Source organism: Chiloscyllium punctatum, chromosome 48 (assembly GCF_047496795.1).
Source record: "Chiloscyllium punctatum isolate Juve2018m chromosome 48, sChiPun1.3, whole genome shotgun sequence".
Taxonomy (NCBI): domain Eukaryota; kingdom Metazoa; phylum Chordata; class Chondrichthyes; order Orectolobiformes; family Hemiscylliidae; genus Chiloscyllium; species Chiloscyllium punctatum.
The window spans coordinates 43,077,995-43,093,694 of NC_092786.1; the positions used below are offsets into that span (position 1 = coordinate 43,077,995).

General features: G+C 52.8%; 1 protein-coding gene across 5 annotated transcripts in view; it reads left to right on the forward strand.

The window, feature by feature from the left end:
• myo5aa (myosin VAa) overlaps positions 1 to 15,700 on the forward strand; it is a 276,751-nt gene that overhangs the window by 120,615 nt on the left and 140,436 nt on the right. The gene's annotated exons all lie outside the window — the stretch shown is intronic.

A 15,700-nucleotide genomic window follows, 5' to 3' on the forward strand; every position in this document is an offset into this window, starting at 1 on the left:
CCTGGTTTAGGGGTGGAAAGGTTGGCCTTTGTTCCTGTTCCTGATGGTTATCTAGCACCTCCTGTTGAAAGTGAATGGAAATGGTGGTGAAAGGGCGTGGCCTTGCTCATAATACGGGTCCCGAGAGTTAATCTGATGGGGGACACTGCTGCCCAACTCGACCAGCATTGATGAGGATTTCTCCTGTGAGCTGGTGGCCCGTCCTCATGGTTGTCTGTGTGTGCGTGCTGTATGTCTGTCTGTGCTCTGTGTGTGTGCACACGCGCTGTGTGTCTATCTGTGTCTGTGTGTACTGTGTGTCTGTCTGTGTTCTGTGTGTGTGCATGCTGTGTGTGTGTGTGTGCGCATGCCGTGTGTCTGTCTGTGTCTGTCTGTGCTCTGTGTGTGCACGCACGCACACACTGTGTCTGTCTGTGTCTGTGTGTGTCTGTGCTCTGTGTTTGCATTCTGTGTGTGTGCGTGCTGTGTGTGTGCGTGCTGTGTGTGTGCGTGCTGTGTGTATGTCTGTGTGTGTGCAGCGTGTCTGTCTGTGTGTGTGCGTGTTGTGTCTGTCTGTGTGTCTGTGTGTGCTGTGTGTCTGTGCGTGCTGTGTGTTGCTGTGTGTCTGTCTGTGCGTGTGCGTGCTGTGTGTCTGTCTGTGCGTGTGTGTCTGTGTATGTGCACGTGCTGTGTGTTTGTGTGTGTGCTGTGTGTCTGTCAGTGTGTGTGCGCTGTGTGTTTGTGTGTGCTTGCTGTGTGTGTCTTTGTGTGTGTGTGTGCTTGCTGTGTGTGTGTGTGTGTGTGCTTGCTGTGAGTGTGTGTGTGTGCTTGCTGTGAGTGTGTGTGTGTGCTTGCTGTGTGTGTGTGTGTGTGTGCTTGCTGTGTGTGTGTGTGTGTGTGCTTGCTGTGTGTGTGTGTGTGTGCTTGCTGTGTGTGTGTGTGTGTGTGCTTGCTGTGTGTGTGTGTGTGTGCTTGCTGTGTGTGTGTATGTGTGTGCTTGCTGTGTGTGTGTGTGTGTGTGTGCTTGCTGTGTGTGTCTTTGTGTGTGTGTGTGTGCTTGCTGTGTGTGTCTTTGTGTGTGTGTGCTTGCTGCGTGTGTCTTTGTGTGTGTGTGCTTGCTTTGTGTGTGTGTGCTTGCTGCGTGTGTGTGTGTGTGCTTGCTGCGTGTGTGTGTGCTTGCTGCGTGTGTGTGTGCTTGCTGCGTGTGTGTGTGCTTGCTGCGTGTGTCTTTGTGTGTGTGTGCTTGCTGCGTGTGTGTGTGTGTGTGCTTGCTGCGTGTGTGTGTGTGTGTGCTTGCTGCGTGTGTGTGTGTGTGTGCTTGCTGCGTGTGTGTGTGCTTGCTGCGTGTGTGTGTGTGTGCTTGCTGCGTGTGTGTGTGTGTGCTTGCTGCGTGTGTGTGTGCTTGCTGCGTGTGTGTGTGTGCTTGCTGTGTGTGTCTTTGTGTGTGTGTGCTTGCTGTGTGTGTGTGTGTGTGTGCTTGCTGTGTGTGTGTGTGTGTGCTTGCTGTGTGTGTGTATGTGTGTGCTTGCTGTGTGTGTGTGTGTGTGTGTGCTTGCTGTGTGTGTCTTTGTGTGTGTGTGTGTGCTTGCTGTGTGTGTCTTTGTGTGTGTGTGCTTGCTGCGTGTGTCTTTGTGTGTGTGTGCTTGCTTTGTGTGTGTGTGCTTGCTGCGTGTGTGTGTGTGTGCTTGCTGCGTGTGTGTGTGCTTGCTGCGTGTGTGTGTGCTTGCTGCGTGTGTGTGTGCTTGCTGCGTGTGTGTGTGCTTGCTGCGTGTGTGTGTGTGTGCTTGCTGCGTGTGTGTGTGCTTGCTGCGTGTGTGTGTGTGCTTGCTGTGTGTGTCTTTGTGTGTGTGTGCTTGCTGCGTGTGTGTGTGTGTGTGCTTGCTGCGTGTGTGTGTGTGTGTGCTTGCTGCGTGTGTGTGTGTGTGTGCTTGCTGCGTGTGTGTGTGCTTGCTGCGTGTGTGTGTGTGTGCTTGCTGCGTGTGTGTGTGTGTGCTTGCTGCGTGTGTGTGTGTGTGCTTGCTGCGTGTGTGTGTGTGTGTGCTTGCTGCGTGTGTGTGTGTGTGTGCTTGCTGCGTGTGTGTGTGTGTGTGCTTGCTGCGTGTGTGTGCGCTTGCTGCGTGTGTGTGTGTGCGCTTGCTGCGTGTGTGTGTGTGTGCTTGCTGCGTGTGTGTGTGTGTGTGCTTGCTGCGTGTGTGTGTGTGTGCTTGCTGCGTGTGTGTGTGTGCTTGCTGCGTGTGTATGTCTGTGCGTGTGTGCTTGCTGCGTGTGTATGTCTGTGCGTGCTGTGTGTGCTGCGTGTATGTCTGTGCGTGCTGCGTGTATGTCTGTGTGTGCGTGCTGCGTGTATGTCTGTGTGTGCGTGCTGCGTGTATGTCTGTGTGTGCGTGCTGCGTGTATGTATGTGTGTGTGTGCTGCGTGTATGTCTGTGTGTGTGTGCTGCGTGTATGTCTGTGTGTGTGTGTGCTGCGTGTATGTCTGTGTGTGTGTGTGCTGCGTGTATGTCTGTGTGTGTGTGTGCTGCGTGTATGTCTGTGTGTGTGTGTGCTGCGTGTATGTCTGTGTGTGTGTGTGCTGCGTGTATGTCTGTGTGTGTGTGTGCTGCGTGTATGTCTGTGTGTGTGTGTGCTGCGTGTATGTCTGTGTGTGTGTGTGCTGTGTGTATGTGTGTGTGTGTGCTGCGTGTATGTCTGTGTGTGCGTGCTGCGTGTATGTCTGTGTGTGTGCGTGCTGCGTGTATGTCTGTGTGTGTGCGTGCTGCGTGTATGTCTGTGTGTGTGCGTGCTGCGTGTATGTCTGTGTGTGCGTGCTGCGTGTATGTCTGTGCATGCTGTGTGTCCTGCGTGTATGTGCTCCGTGTATGTCTGTGTGTGTGTATGTCTGTGTGTGTGTGCTGTGTGTATGTCTGTGTGTGTGTGCTGTGTGTATGTCTGTGTGTGTGTATGTGTGTGTGTGCTGTGTGTGTATGTGTGTGTGTGCTGTGTGTGTATGTGTGCGCGTGTGCTGTGTTTGTGTGTGTGCGCGTGTGCTGTGTGTGTATGTGTGTGTGCGCGTGTGCTGTGTGTGTGTGCGCGCGTGCTGTGTGTGTATGTGTGTGTGTGCGCGCGTGCTGTGTGTGTATGTGTGTGTGTGCGCGCGTGCTGTGTGTGTATGTGTGTGTGCACGCGTGCTAGAACATAGAACATAGAACAATACAGCACAGAACAGGCCCTTCGGCCCACGATGTTGCGCCGAACTTCTATCCTAGATTAAGCACCCATCCATGTACCTATCCAAATGCCGCTTAAAGGTCGCCAATGAATCTGACTCTACCACTCCCTCGGGCAGCGCATTCCATGCCCCCACCACTCTCTGGGTAAAGAACCCACCCCTGACATCTCCCCTATACCTTCCACCCTTCACCTTAAATTTATGTCCCCTTGTAACACTCTGTTGTACCCGGGGAAAAAGTTTCTGACTGTCTACTCTATCTATTCCTCTGATCATCTTATAAACCTCTATCAAGTCACCCCTCATCCTTCGCCGTTCCAACGAGAAAAGGCCAAGAACTCTCAACCTATCCTCGTACGATCTACTCTCCATTCCAGGCAACATCCTGGTAAATCTTCTCTGCACCCTCTCCAAAGCTTCCACATCTTTCCTAAAGTGAGGCGACCAGAACTGCACACAGTACTCCAAATGTGGCCTAACCAAAGTCCTGTACAGCTGCAACATCACCTCACGACTCTTGAATTCAATCCCTCTGCTAATGAACGATAATACTCCATAGGCCTTCTTACAAACTCTGTCCACCTGAGTGGCAACCTTCAAAGATCTATGTACATAGACCCCAAGATCCCTCTGTTCCTCCACCTGACCAAGAACCCTACCATTAACCCTGTATTCCGCATTCTTATTTGTTCTTCCAAAATGGACAACCTCACACTTGGCAGGGTTGAACTCCATCTGCCACTCCTCAGCCCAGCTCTGCATCATATCTAAGTCCCTCTGCAGCCGACAACAGCCCTCCTCACTGTCCACAACTCCACCTATCATTGTATCATCTGCAAATTTACTGACCCACCCTTCGACTCCCTCCTCTAAGTCATTAATAAAAATTACAAACAGCAGAGGACCCAGAACTGATCCCTGCGGAACTCCACTTGTAACTGGACTCCATGCTGAATATTTACCATCTACCACCACTCTCTGACTTCGACCGGTTAGCCAGTTTTCTATCCAATTGGCCAAATTTCCCTCTATCCCATGCCTCCTGACTTTCCGCATAAGCCTACCATGGGGAACCTTATCAAATGCCTTACTAAAATCCATGTACACTACATCCACTGCTCTACCCTCATCCACATGCTTGGTCACCTCCTCGAAGAATTCAATAAGACTTGTAAGGCAAGACCTACCCTTCACAAATCCGTGCTGGCTGTCCCTAATCAAGCAGTGTCTTTCCAGATACTCGTAAATCCTATCCCTCAGTACCCTTTCCATTACTTTGCCTACCACAGAAGTAAGACTAACTGGCCTGTAATTCCCGGGGTTATCCCTATTCCCTTTTTTGAACAGGGGCACAACATTCGCTACTCTCCAGTCCCCTGGTACCACCCCGGTTGCCAGTGAAGACGAGAAGATCATTGCCAACGGTACTGCAATTTCCTCTCTTGCTTCCCACATAATCCTAGGATATATCCCGTCAGTGCTGTGTGTGTATGTGTGTGTGCGCGCGTGCTGTGTGTGTATGTGTGTGTGCGCGCGTGCTGTGCTTTGTGTCTGTGTGCGCGCGTGCTGTGTGTGTGTGCGTGTGCGCGCTTTGTGTCTCCGTGTGCGTGCGCGCGCTTTGTGTCTCCGTGTGTGTGCGCGCGCGTGCTGTGTGTCTGTCTGTGCGCGTGCGTGCTGTGTGTCTGACTGTGTGTGCGCGTGCTATGTCTGTGTCTGTCTGTCTGCGTGTGCACTTTGTGTCTGCCTGTGTGTGCGTGCTTTGTGTCTGTCTGTGTGTGTGTGCTGTGGGTGTGTGCTTTGTGTCTGTCTGTGTGTGTGTGCTGTGTGCGTGCTGTGTGTCTGTCTGTGTCTGTGTGCGTGCTGTGTGTCTGTCTGTCTGTGTGTGTGTCTGTGTGTGCGTGCTGTGTGTGTGTCTGTCTGTCTGTGTGTGTGCGTGCTGTGTGTGTGTCTGTGTGTGCGTGCTGTGTGTCTGTCTGTGTGCGTGCTGTGTGTCTGTCTGTGTGCGTGCGTGTGTGTGTGTGTCTGTGTGTGTGCGCGTGTTATGCGTGTGCTGTGTGTGTGTCTGTGTGCGTGTGCTGTGTGTGTGTCTGTGTGCGTGTGCTGTGTGTGTGTCTGTGTGCGTGTGCTTTGTGTCTGGCTGTGTGCCTGTCTGTATCTGTGTGCGTGCTGTGTGTCTGTCTGTGTGTGCGTGCTGTGTGTCTTTCTGTCTGTGTGTGCGTGCGTCTGTCTGCGTGTGTGTGTGTGCGCGCGTGCTATGTCTGTGTGTGCGTGCGTGCTATGTCTGTGTGTCTGTGTGTGTGTGCTATGTGTCTTTCTCTGTGCGCTGTGTGTGCGCGCGCGAGCTGTGTGCGCGCGCGTGCTGCGTGTGTGCGTGCGCGCGTGCTGTGTGTGTGTGCGCATGCTGTGTCTGTGTGTGTGCGCGTGTGTTGTATGTGTGTGAATGTGCTGTGTGCGCACGCGCCTGTGTGTGTGTGTGTGCTTTGTGTCTCCGTGTGCGTGCTGTGTCTGTGTGTGTGCGCGCGCGTGCTGTGTGCCTGTCTGTGCGCGTGCGTGCTGTGCCTGTCCTTTGTGTGTGTGTGCTGTGTGTCTGTTTGTGCTGTGTGTGTGTGCTGTGTGTCTGTGTGTGTGCGCGTGCTATGTCTGTGTGTGTGCGTGTGCTGTGTGTGTGTCTGTCTGTGTGTGCGCTTTGTGTCTGCCTGTGTGTGCGTGTGCTGTGGGTGTGCTTTGTGTCTGTCTGTGTGTGTGTGCTGTGTGTGCTTTGTGTCTGTCTGTGTGTGTGTGCTGTGTGCGTGTGCTGTGGGTGTGTGCTTTGTGTCTGTGTGTGTGTGCTGTGTGCGTGCTGTGTGTCTGTCTGTGTCTGTGTGCGTGCTGTGTGTCTGTCTGTGTGTGTGTGCTGTGTGTCTGTGTGCGTGCTGTGTCTTTCTGTCTGTGTGCGTGCGTGCATCTGTCTGCGTGTGTGTGTGTGTGTGCTGTGTGTCTGTGTGTGTGCGCGTGCTATGTCTGTGTGTATGCCTGTGCTGTGTGTGTGTCTGTGTGCGTGTGCTTTGTGTCTGTCTGTGTGTGCGCTTTGTGTCTGCCTGTGTGTGCGTGTGCTGTGGGTGTGTGCTTTGTGTGTGCTGTGTGCGTGCTGTGTGTCTGTCTGTGTCTGTGTGCGTGCTGTGTGTTTGTCTGTGTGTGCGTGCTGTGTGTCTGTCTGTGTGTGCGTGCTGTGTGTCTGTCTGTGTGTGCGTGCTGTGTGTCTTTCTGTCTGTGTGTGTGCGTGCGTCTGTCTGCGTGTATGTCTGTGTGTGTGCGTGCTGTGTGTATGTCTGTGTGTGTGCTTGCGTGTGTATGTCTGTGCATGCTGTGTGTCCTGCGTGTATGTGCTGCGTGTATGTCTGTGTGTGTGTATGTCTGTGTGTGTGTGCTGTGTGTATGTCTGTGTGTGTGTGCTGTGTGTATGTCTGTGTGTGTGTGCTGTGTGTATGTCTGTGTGTGTGTGCTGTGTGTATGTCTGTGTGTGTGTGCTGTGTGTATGTCTGTGTGTGTGTGTGCTGTGTGTGTGCTGTGTATATGTCTGTGTGTGTGTGTGCTGTGTGTATGTCTGTGTGTGTGTGCTGTGTGTGTGTGTGTGTGCTGTGTGTATGTCTGTGTGTGTGTGCTGTGTGTATGTCTGTGTGTGTGCGCGCGCGTGCTGTGTGTGTATGTGTGTGTGCGCGCGCGTGCTGTGTGTGTATGTGTGTGTGCGCGCGCGTGCTGTGTGTGTATGTGTGTGTGCGCGCGTGCTAGAACATAGAACATAGAACAATACAGCACAGAACAGGCCCTTCGGCCCACGATGTTGCGCCGAACTTCTATCCTAGATTAAGCACCCATCCATGTACCTATCCAAATGCCGCTTAAAGGTCGCCAATGAATCTGACTCTACCACTCCCTCGGGCAGCGCATTCCATGCCCCCACCACTCTCTGGGTAAAGAACCCACCCCTGACATCTCCCCTATACCTTCCACCCTTCACCTTAAATTTATGTCCCCTTGTAACACTCTGTTGTACCCGGGGAAAAAGTTTCTGACTGTCTACTCTATCTATTCCTCTGATCATCTTATAAACCTCTATCAAGTCACCCCTCATCCTTCGCCGTTCCAACGAGAAAAGGCCAAGAACTCTCAACCTATCCTCGTACGATCTACTCTCCATTCCAGGCAACATCCTGGTAAATCTTCTCTGCACCCTCTCCAAAGCTTCCACATCTTTCCTAAAGTGAGGCGACCAGAACTGCACACAGTACTCCAAATGTGGCCTAACCAAAGTCCTGTACAGCTGCAACATCACCTCACGACTCTTGAATTCAATCCCTCTGCTAATGAACGATAATACTCCATAGGCCTTCTTACAAACTCTGTCCACCTGAGTGGCAACCTTCAAAGATCTATGTACATAGACCCCAAGATCCCTCTGTTCCTCCACCTGACCAAGAACCCTACCATTAACCCTGTATTCCGCATTCTTATTTGTTCTTCCAAAATGGACAACCTCACACTTGGCAGGGTTGAACTCCATCTGCCACTCCTCAGCCCAGCTCTGCATCATATCTAAGTCCCTCTGCAGCCGACAACAGCCCTCCTCACTGTCCACAACTCCACCTATCATTGTATCATCTGCAAATTTACTGACCCACCCTTCGACTCCCTCCTCTAAGTCATTAATAAAAATTACAAACAGCAGAGGACCCAGAACTGATCCCTGCGGAACTCCACTTGTAACTGGACTCCATGCTGAATATTTACCATCTACCACCACTCTCTGACTTCGACCGGTTAGCCAGTTTTCTATCCAATTGGCCAAATTTCCCTCTATCCCATGCCTCCTGACTTTCCGCATAAGCCTACCATGGGGAACCTTATCAAATGCCTTACTAAAATCCATGTACACTACATCCACTGCTCTACCCTCATCCACATGCTTGGTCACCTCCTCGAAGAATTCAATAAGACTTGTAAGGCAAGACCTACCCTTCACAAATCCGTGCTGGCTGTCCCTAATCAAGCAGTGTCTTTCCAGATACTCGTAAATCCTATCCCTCAGTACCCTTTCCATTACTTTGCCTACCACAGAAGTAAGACTAACTGGCCTGTAATTCCCGGGGTTATCCCTATTCCCTTTTTTGAACAGGGGCACAACATTCGCTACTCTCCAGTCCCCTGGTACCACCCCAGTTGCCAGTGAAGACGAGAAGATCATTGCCAACGGTACTGCAATTTCCTCTCTTGCTTCCCACATAATCCTAGGATATATCCCGTCAGTGCTGTGTGTGTGCGCGCGTGCTGTGTGTGTATGTGTGTGTGCGCGCATGCTGTGCTTTGTGTCTGTGTGCGCGCTTTGTGTCTCCGTGTGCGTGTGCGCGCTTTGTGTCTCCGTGTGCGTGCGCGCGCTTTGTGTCTCCGTGTGTGCGCGCGCACGTGCTGTGTGTGTGCGCGTGCGTGCTGTGTGTCTGTCCGTGTGTGCGCGTGCTATGTCTGTGTCTGTCTGTCTGTGTGTGCGTGTGCTGTGGGTGTATGCTTTGTGTCTGTCTGTGTGTGCACTTTGTGTCTGCCTGTGTGTGCGTGTGCTGTGGGTGTGTGCTTTGTGTCTGTGTGTGTGTGTGTGCTGTGGGTGTGTGCTTTGTGTCTGTCTGTGTGTGTGTGCTGTGTGCGTGCTGTGTGTCTGTCTGTGTCTGTGTGCGTGCTGTGTGTCTGTCTGTGTGTGTGTGTGTGTGTGTGTCTGTCTGTGTGTGCGTGCTGTGTGTCTGTCTGTGTGTGTGTGTGCGTGCTGTGTGTCTGTGTGTGTGCGTGCGTCTGTGTGTGTGTGTGTGTGTGTCTGTGTGTGTGCGCGTGTTATGTCTGTGTGTGCGTGTGCTGTGTGTGTGTCTGTGTGCGTGTGCTGTGCGTGTGTCTGTGTGCGTGTGTCTGTGTGCGTGTGCTGTGTGTGTGTCTGTGTGCGTGTGCTTTGTGTCTGTCTGTGTGCGTGTGCTTTGTGTCTGTCTGTGTGTGCGCTTTGTGTCTGGCTGTGTGCGTGCTGTGTGTCTGTCTGTGTCTGTGTGCGTGCTGTGTGTCTGTCTGTGTGTGCGTGCTGTGTGTCTTTCTGTCTGTGTGTGCGTGCGTCTGTCTGCGTGTGTGTGTGTGCGCGCGTGCTATGTCTGTGTGTGCGTGCGTGCTATGTCTGTGTGTCTGTGTGTGTGTGCTATGTGTCTTTCTCTGTGCGCTGTGTATGTGCGTGCTGTGTGTCTGTGCGTGCACGCGCGCGTGCTGTGTGTGTGTGTGCGCGCGCGCGTGCGTGCTGTGCTTTGTGTCTGTGTGTGCATGCTGTGTCTGTGTGTGCGCGCGTGTTGTATGTGTGTGAATGTGCTGTGTGTGCGCGCGCGCGCCTGTGTGTGTGTGTGTGCTTTGTGTCTCCGTGTGCGTGCTGTGTCTGTGTGTGTGCGCGCGCGTGCTGTGTGCCTGTCTCTGTGCGCGTGCGTGCTGTGTGTCTGTCTGTGCGCGTGCGTGCTGTGCCTGTCCTTTGTGTGTGTGTGCTGTGTGTCTGTTTGTGCTGTGTGTGTGTGCTGTGTGTCTGTGTGTGTGCGCGTGCTATGTCTGTGTGTGTGCGTGTGCTGTGTGTGTGTCTGTCTGTGTGTGCGCTTTGTGTCTGCCTGTGTGTGCGTGTGCTGTGGGTGTGCTTTGTGTCTGTCTGTGTGTGTGTGCTGTGTGTGCTTTGTGTCTGTCTGTGGGTGTGTGCTTTGTGTCTGTGTGTGTGTGCTGTGTGCGTGCTGTGTATCTGTCTGTGTCTGTGTGCGTGCTGTGTGTCTGTCTGTGTGTGTGTGCTGTGTGTCTGTGTGCGTGCTGTGTCTTTCTGTCTGTGTGCGTACGTGCATCTGTCTGCGTGTGTCTGTGTGTGTGCGCGTGCTATGTCTGTGTGTATGCCTGTGCTGTGTGTCTGTCTGTGTACGTGTGCTGTGTGTCTGTCTGTGTGCGTGTGCTTTGTGTCTGCCTGTGTGTGCGTGTGCTGTGGGTGTGTGCTTTGTGTGTGCTGTGTGTCTGTCTGTGTGTGCGTGCTGTGTGTCTTTCTGTCTGTGTGTGTGCGTGCGTGTGTGTCTGTGTGTGTGCGTGCTATGTCTGTGCGTGCGTGCTATGTCTGTGTGTGCGTGCGTGCTATGTCTGTGTGTGTGTTATGTGTCTGTGTGTGTGTTATGTGTCTGTGTGTGTGTTATGTGTCTGTCTCTGTGTGTGCGCTGTGTGTGCGTGCTGTGTGTCAGTGTGTGCGTGCTGTGTGTCAGTGTGTGCGTGCTGTGTCTGTGTGTGTGTGCGTGCTGTGTCTGTGCGCGCGCGCGTGCTGTGTGTCTGTCTCTGTGCGCGCGTGCTGTGCCTGTCTCTGTGCGAGCGCGTTCTGTGACTGTCCTTTGTGCGCGTGCGTGCTGTGACTGTCCTTTGTGTGTGTGTGCTGTGTGTGTGTGCTGTGTGTCTGTCTGTGTGTGTGCGCGTGCTGTGTGTCTGTCTGTGTGCGTGTGCTTTGTGTCTGTCTGTGTGTGCGCTTTGTGTCTGCCTGTGTGTGCGTGTGCTGTGGGTGTGTGCTTTGTGTCTGTCTGTGTGTGTGTGCTGTGTGTGTGCGTGCATCTGTCTGCGTGTGTGTCTGTGTGCGTGCAGTGTGTGTGTCTGTGTGTGTGTGCTATGTTTCTGTCTCTGTGTGCGCTGTGTATGTGCGTGCTGTGTGTCTGTCTCTGTGTGCGTGCTGTGTGTCTGTCTCTGTGTGTGCGCTTGCTGTGTGTCTGTATGTGAGTGTGTGTTTTGTGTGTGTCTGTGTGTGCGCTTTGTGTCTGTGTGTGTGTACGTGCTGTGTGTCTGTCTGTGTGTGTGCATGCTGTCTGTGTGTGGGCATGCTGTATGTGTGTCTGTGTGTGCGTACTGTATGTCTGTGTGTGCATGCTGTATGTCTGTGTGTGCTTTGTGTGTGAGTGCGCGTGCTTTGTGTGTGAGTGCGCGTGCTGTGTGTCTGTGTGTGTGCGTGCTGTGTGTCTTTCTGTCTGTGTGTGTGTGCGTGCTGTGTGTCTGTCTGTGTGTGTGCGTGCTGTGTGTCTGTCTGTGTGTGTACGTGCTGTGTCTGTCTGTGTGCGTGTTGTGTGTCTTTCTGTCTGTGTGTGCGCGTGCGTCTGTCTGCGTGTGTGTATCTGTCTGTGTGTGCGTGCTGTGTGTCTGTGTGTGCGCGTGCTGTGTGTCTTTCTGTCTGTGTGCGTGCTGTCTGTCTGTCTGTGCGTGGTGTGTGTCTGTGTGTGACTGCGTGTGCTGTGTGTCTGTGTGTGTGCGCGTGTTTGTGTCTGTGTGTGTGCTGTGTGTCTGTATGTATCTGTGTGCGTGCTGTGTGTCTGCGTGTGTGCATGCTGTGTGTCTGTCTGTGTGTGTACGTGCTGTGTCTGTCTGTGTGCGTGTTGTGTGTCTTTCTGTCTGTGTGTGTGCGTGCGTCTGTCTGCGTGTGTGTATCTGTCTGTGTGTGCGTGCTGTGTGTCTGTGTGTGTGCGTGCTGTGTGTCTTTCTGTCTGTGCGCGTGCTGTGTGTCTGTGTGTGCGCGTGCTGTGTGTCTGTGTGTGTGTACGTGCTGTGTCTGTGTCTGTGTGCGTGTTGTGTGTCTTTCTGTCTGTGTGCGTGCTGTGTGTCTGTCTGTGTGCGTGCTGTGTGTCTGTCTGTGTGTGCGCGTGCTGTGTGTCTGTGTGTGCGCGTGCTGTGTGTCTGTGTGTGTGCGTGCTGTGTCTTTCTGTGTGTGCGCGTGCGTCTGTCTGCGTGTGTGTGTGTCTATCTGTGTGTGTGCGTGCTGTGTGTCTGTGTGTGCGCGTGCTGTGTGTCTGTGTGTGTGTACGTGCTGTGTCTGTGTGCGTGTTGTGTGTCTTTCTGTCTGTGTGCGTGCTGTGTGTCTGTGTGTGTGCGTGCTGTGTCTTTCTGTGTGTGTGCGTGCGTCTGTCTGCGTGTGTGTGTCTATCTGTGTGTGTGCGTGCTGTGTGTCTATCTGTGTGTGTGCGTGCTGTGTGTCTGTCTGTGTGCGTGCTGTGTGTCTGTGTGCGCGTGCTGTGTGTCTATCTGTGCGTGTGCGTGCTGTGTGTCTGTCTGTGTGTGCGTGTGCTTTGTGTGTGTCTGTGTGTGCTATTTGTGTGCGTGCTGTGTGTGCGTGCTATGTGTCTGTGTGCATGCAGTGTGTCTGTCTGTCTGTGTACGTGCTGTGTGTGTGCGTGCTGTGTGTCTATCTGTGTGTCTGTCTGTGTGTCTGTCTGTGCGTCTGTCTGTGTGTGCGTGCTGTGTGTGTGTGACTGCGCGTGCTTTGTGTGTGTGTGCGTGCTGTGTGTCTGTGTGTATCTGTGTGCGTGCTGTCTGTCTGTGCGTGTGCATGCTGTGTGTCTGTGTGTGTACGTGCTGTGTCTGTGTGCGTGTTGTGTGTCTTTCTGTCTGTGTGCGTGCGTCTGTCTGCGTGTGCGTGCTGTGTGTCTGTGTGTGCATGCTGTGTGTCTTTCTGTCTGTGTGCGTGCATCTGCGTGTGTGTCTGCGTGTGTGCGTGCTATGTCTGTGTGTGTGCGCATGCGTGCTATGTCTGTGTGTCTGTGTGTGTGCGCGTGCGTGCTGTGTGTCTGTCTCTGTGTCTGTCTCTGTGTGTGTGCGTGCTGTGTGTCTGTCTCTGTGTGTGCGTGCTGTGTGTCTGTCTCTGTGTGTGTGCGTGCTGTGTGTCTGTCTCTGTGTGTGCGCGTGCCTGTCTGTGTGTGTGCGCGTGCTGTGTGTCTGTGTGTGCGCGCGTGCTGTGTGTCTGTGTGTGTGTGCGTGCTGTGTGTCTGTATGTGAGTGTGTGTCTGTGTGTGCGCTTTGTGTCTGTGTGTGTGTGTGCGGGTTGTGTGTCTGTCTGTGTGCGTGCTGTGTCTATGTGTGTGTTTGAGTGCTTTGTGTGTGTCCTGTGTGTCTGTGTGTGCGTGCTTTGTGTGTGTGTGTGTGCTGTGTGTCTGTCTGTGTGTACGTGCTGTGTGTCTGTGTGTATGCATGCTGTGCGTCTGTCTGTGTGTGTGTGCTTTGTGTCTGTGTGTGGGCATGCTGTATGTCTGTCTGTGTGTGCGTGCTGTATGTGTGTCTGTGTGTGCGTGCTGTATGTCTGTGTGTGCTTTGTGTGTGAGTGCGCGTGCTGTGTGTCTGTGTGTGAGTGTGTGCTTTGTGTGTGTCTGTATGTGTGTGCTTTGTGTCTGTCTGTGTGCGTGCTGTGTGTGTGCTTTGTGTCTGTGTGCGCGCGTGTTTTGTATCTGTGTGTGTGCGCGCTTTGTGTCTGTCTGTGTGCGTGCTGTGTGTGTGCTTTCTGTCTGTGCGTGTGTGTGTTTTGTGTCTGTGTGTGTGTGCATGTTTTGTATCTGTGTGCCTTGTGTCTGTGTGTGCGTGCTGTGTCTCTGTGTCTGTCTGTGCGTGCTTTGTGTCTGTGTATGTATGCTGTGTGTCTGTGTGTGCATGTGTGTGCGTGCTGTGTATCTGTCTGTGTGTGTGTATGCATGCTGTGTGTCTGTGTGTGTGCGCTTTGTGTCTGTGTGTGCGCACGCTGTGTGTGTGTGTGTGTGTGTGTGTGTGTGTGTATGCGCGCGCGTGCTGTGTGTCTGTATGTGAGTGTGTGCTTTGTGTGTGTCTGTATGTGTGCGCTTTGTGTCTGTGTGCGTGCTGTGTGTGTCTCTGTGTGTACTTTGTGTCTGTGCGTGTGCGTGTTTTGTATCTGTGTGTGCTTTGTGTCTGTCTGTGTGTGTGTGCTTGTGTCTATGTGTGCATGCTGTGTCTCTGTGTGTCTGTCTGTGTGTGTGCGTGCTTTGTGTCTGTGTGTGCATGCTGTGTGTGCGCTTTGTGTCTGTGTGTGCATGTGTGTGCGTGCTGTGTGTGAGTGCACGTGCTGTGTGTTTGTCTGTGTGTATGTATGCATGCTGTGTGTCTGTGTGTGTGTGTGTGTTTTGAGTCTGTGTGTGTGCGTGCTTTGAGTCTGTCTCTGTGTGCGTGCTGTGTGTCTGTGTGTGTGTGCTATGTGTGTGTGTCTGTGTGTATGTCTGTGTGCGTGCTGTGTCTGTGTGTGTGTGCTTTGTGTCTGTTTGTGTGTGGGCGCGTGCTGTGTGTCTGTGTGTGTGCGTGCTTTGAGTCTGTGCGTGCTTTGAGTCTGTGTGTGTGCGTGCTGTGTGTCTGTCTGTGTGTGCGTGCAGTGTGTCTGTCTGTGTGTGCGTGCAGTGTGTCTGTCTGTGTGTGTGCTGTGTGTGTGTTTGTGTGTGTGTGCTGTGTGTGTGTGCATTGTGTGTGTGTGGTGTGTGTGCTTTGTGTGTGTGTGCTGTGTGTGTGTGTGTGCTTTGTGTCTGTCTGTGTGTGCGCTTTGTGTCTGTCTGTGTGTGCGCTTTGTGTCTGTGTGTGTGCGCTGTGTGTCTGTGTGCATGCTGCGTGTATGCATTGTGTCTGTGTCTGTGTGTGTGTCTGTGTGTACTTTGTGTCTGTCTGTGTGTGTGTATGTATTTTGTATCTGTGTGTGCAATGTGTCTCTGTGTGTGTGTGTGTGCTTTGTGTCTGTGTGTGTGTGTGTCTGTGTGCGTGCTGCGTGTGTGCATTGTGTCTGTGTGTGTGTGTGTCTGTGTGCGTGCTGTGTGTGTGCATTGTGTCTGTGTGTGTGTGTGTCTGTGTGTGTACTTTGTGTCTGTGTGTGTGTGCTTGTCTATATGTGCGTGCTGTGTCTGTCTGTGTGTGCGCGTGCTTTGTGTCTGTGTGTGCATGCTGTGTGTGTGCTTTGTGTCTGTGTGTGTGCTTTGTGTCTGTGTGCGTGTGAGTGCGCGTGCTGTGTGTCTGTGTGTGTGTGTCTGTGTATGCATGCTGTGTGTCTGTGTATGCGTGCTGTGTGTCTGTGTGTGTGTGCTTTGTGTCTGTGTGCGTGTGCGTGCTTTGTATCCATCTGTGTGTGTGTGCGCTTTGTGTCTGTGTGTGTGTGTGCTTTGTGTCTGTCTGTGTGCGTGCTTTGTGTCTGTCTGTGTGCGTGCTGCGTGTCTGTCTGTGTCTGTGCGTGCTCTGTGTGTGAGTGCGCGTGCTCTGTGTGTGTGTGCTTTGTGTCTGTGTGTGTGTGCTGTCTGTCTGTCTGTGTGTGCGTGCTGTCTGTCTGTCTGTGTGTGCGTGCTGTCTGTCTGTCTGTGTGTGCGTGCTGTGTGTCTGTGTGTGTGCTTTGTGTCTGTCTGTGTGTGTGTCTGCGTGCTGTGTGCGTGCTGTGTCTGTGTGTGTGCTTTGTGTCTGTTTGTGTGTGTGCTCTGTGTCTGCGTGCGTGCTGTGTCTGCGTGTGTGTGTGTGCTGTGTGTCTGTCTGTGTGTGTGTGTGTGCACGTGCTGTGTGTCTGTCTGTCTGTGTATGTGCTGTGTTTCTGTCTGTGTGTGCGTGCTTTGTGTCTGTGTGTCTGTCTCTGTGTGCTGTGTGTCTGAGAATAAAAGAGGGAGCAGGAGAGAAAGAGACAGGAATAGGGGCATTCCTTATTGGGTTGTGAGTATATAAATCAACTGGCTGTCT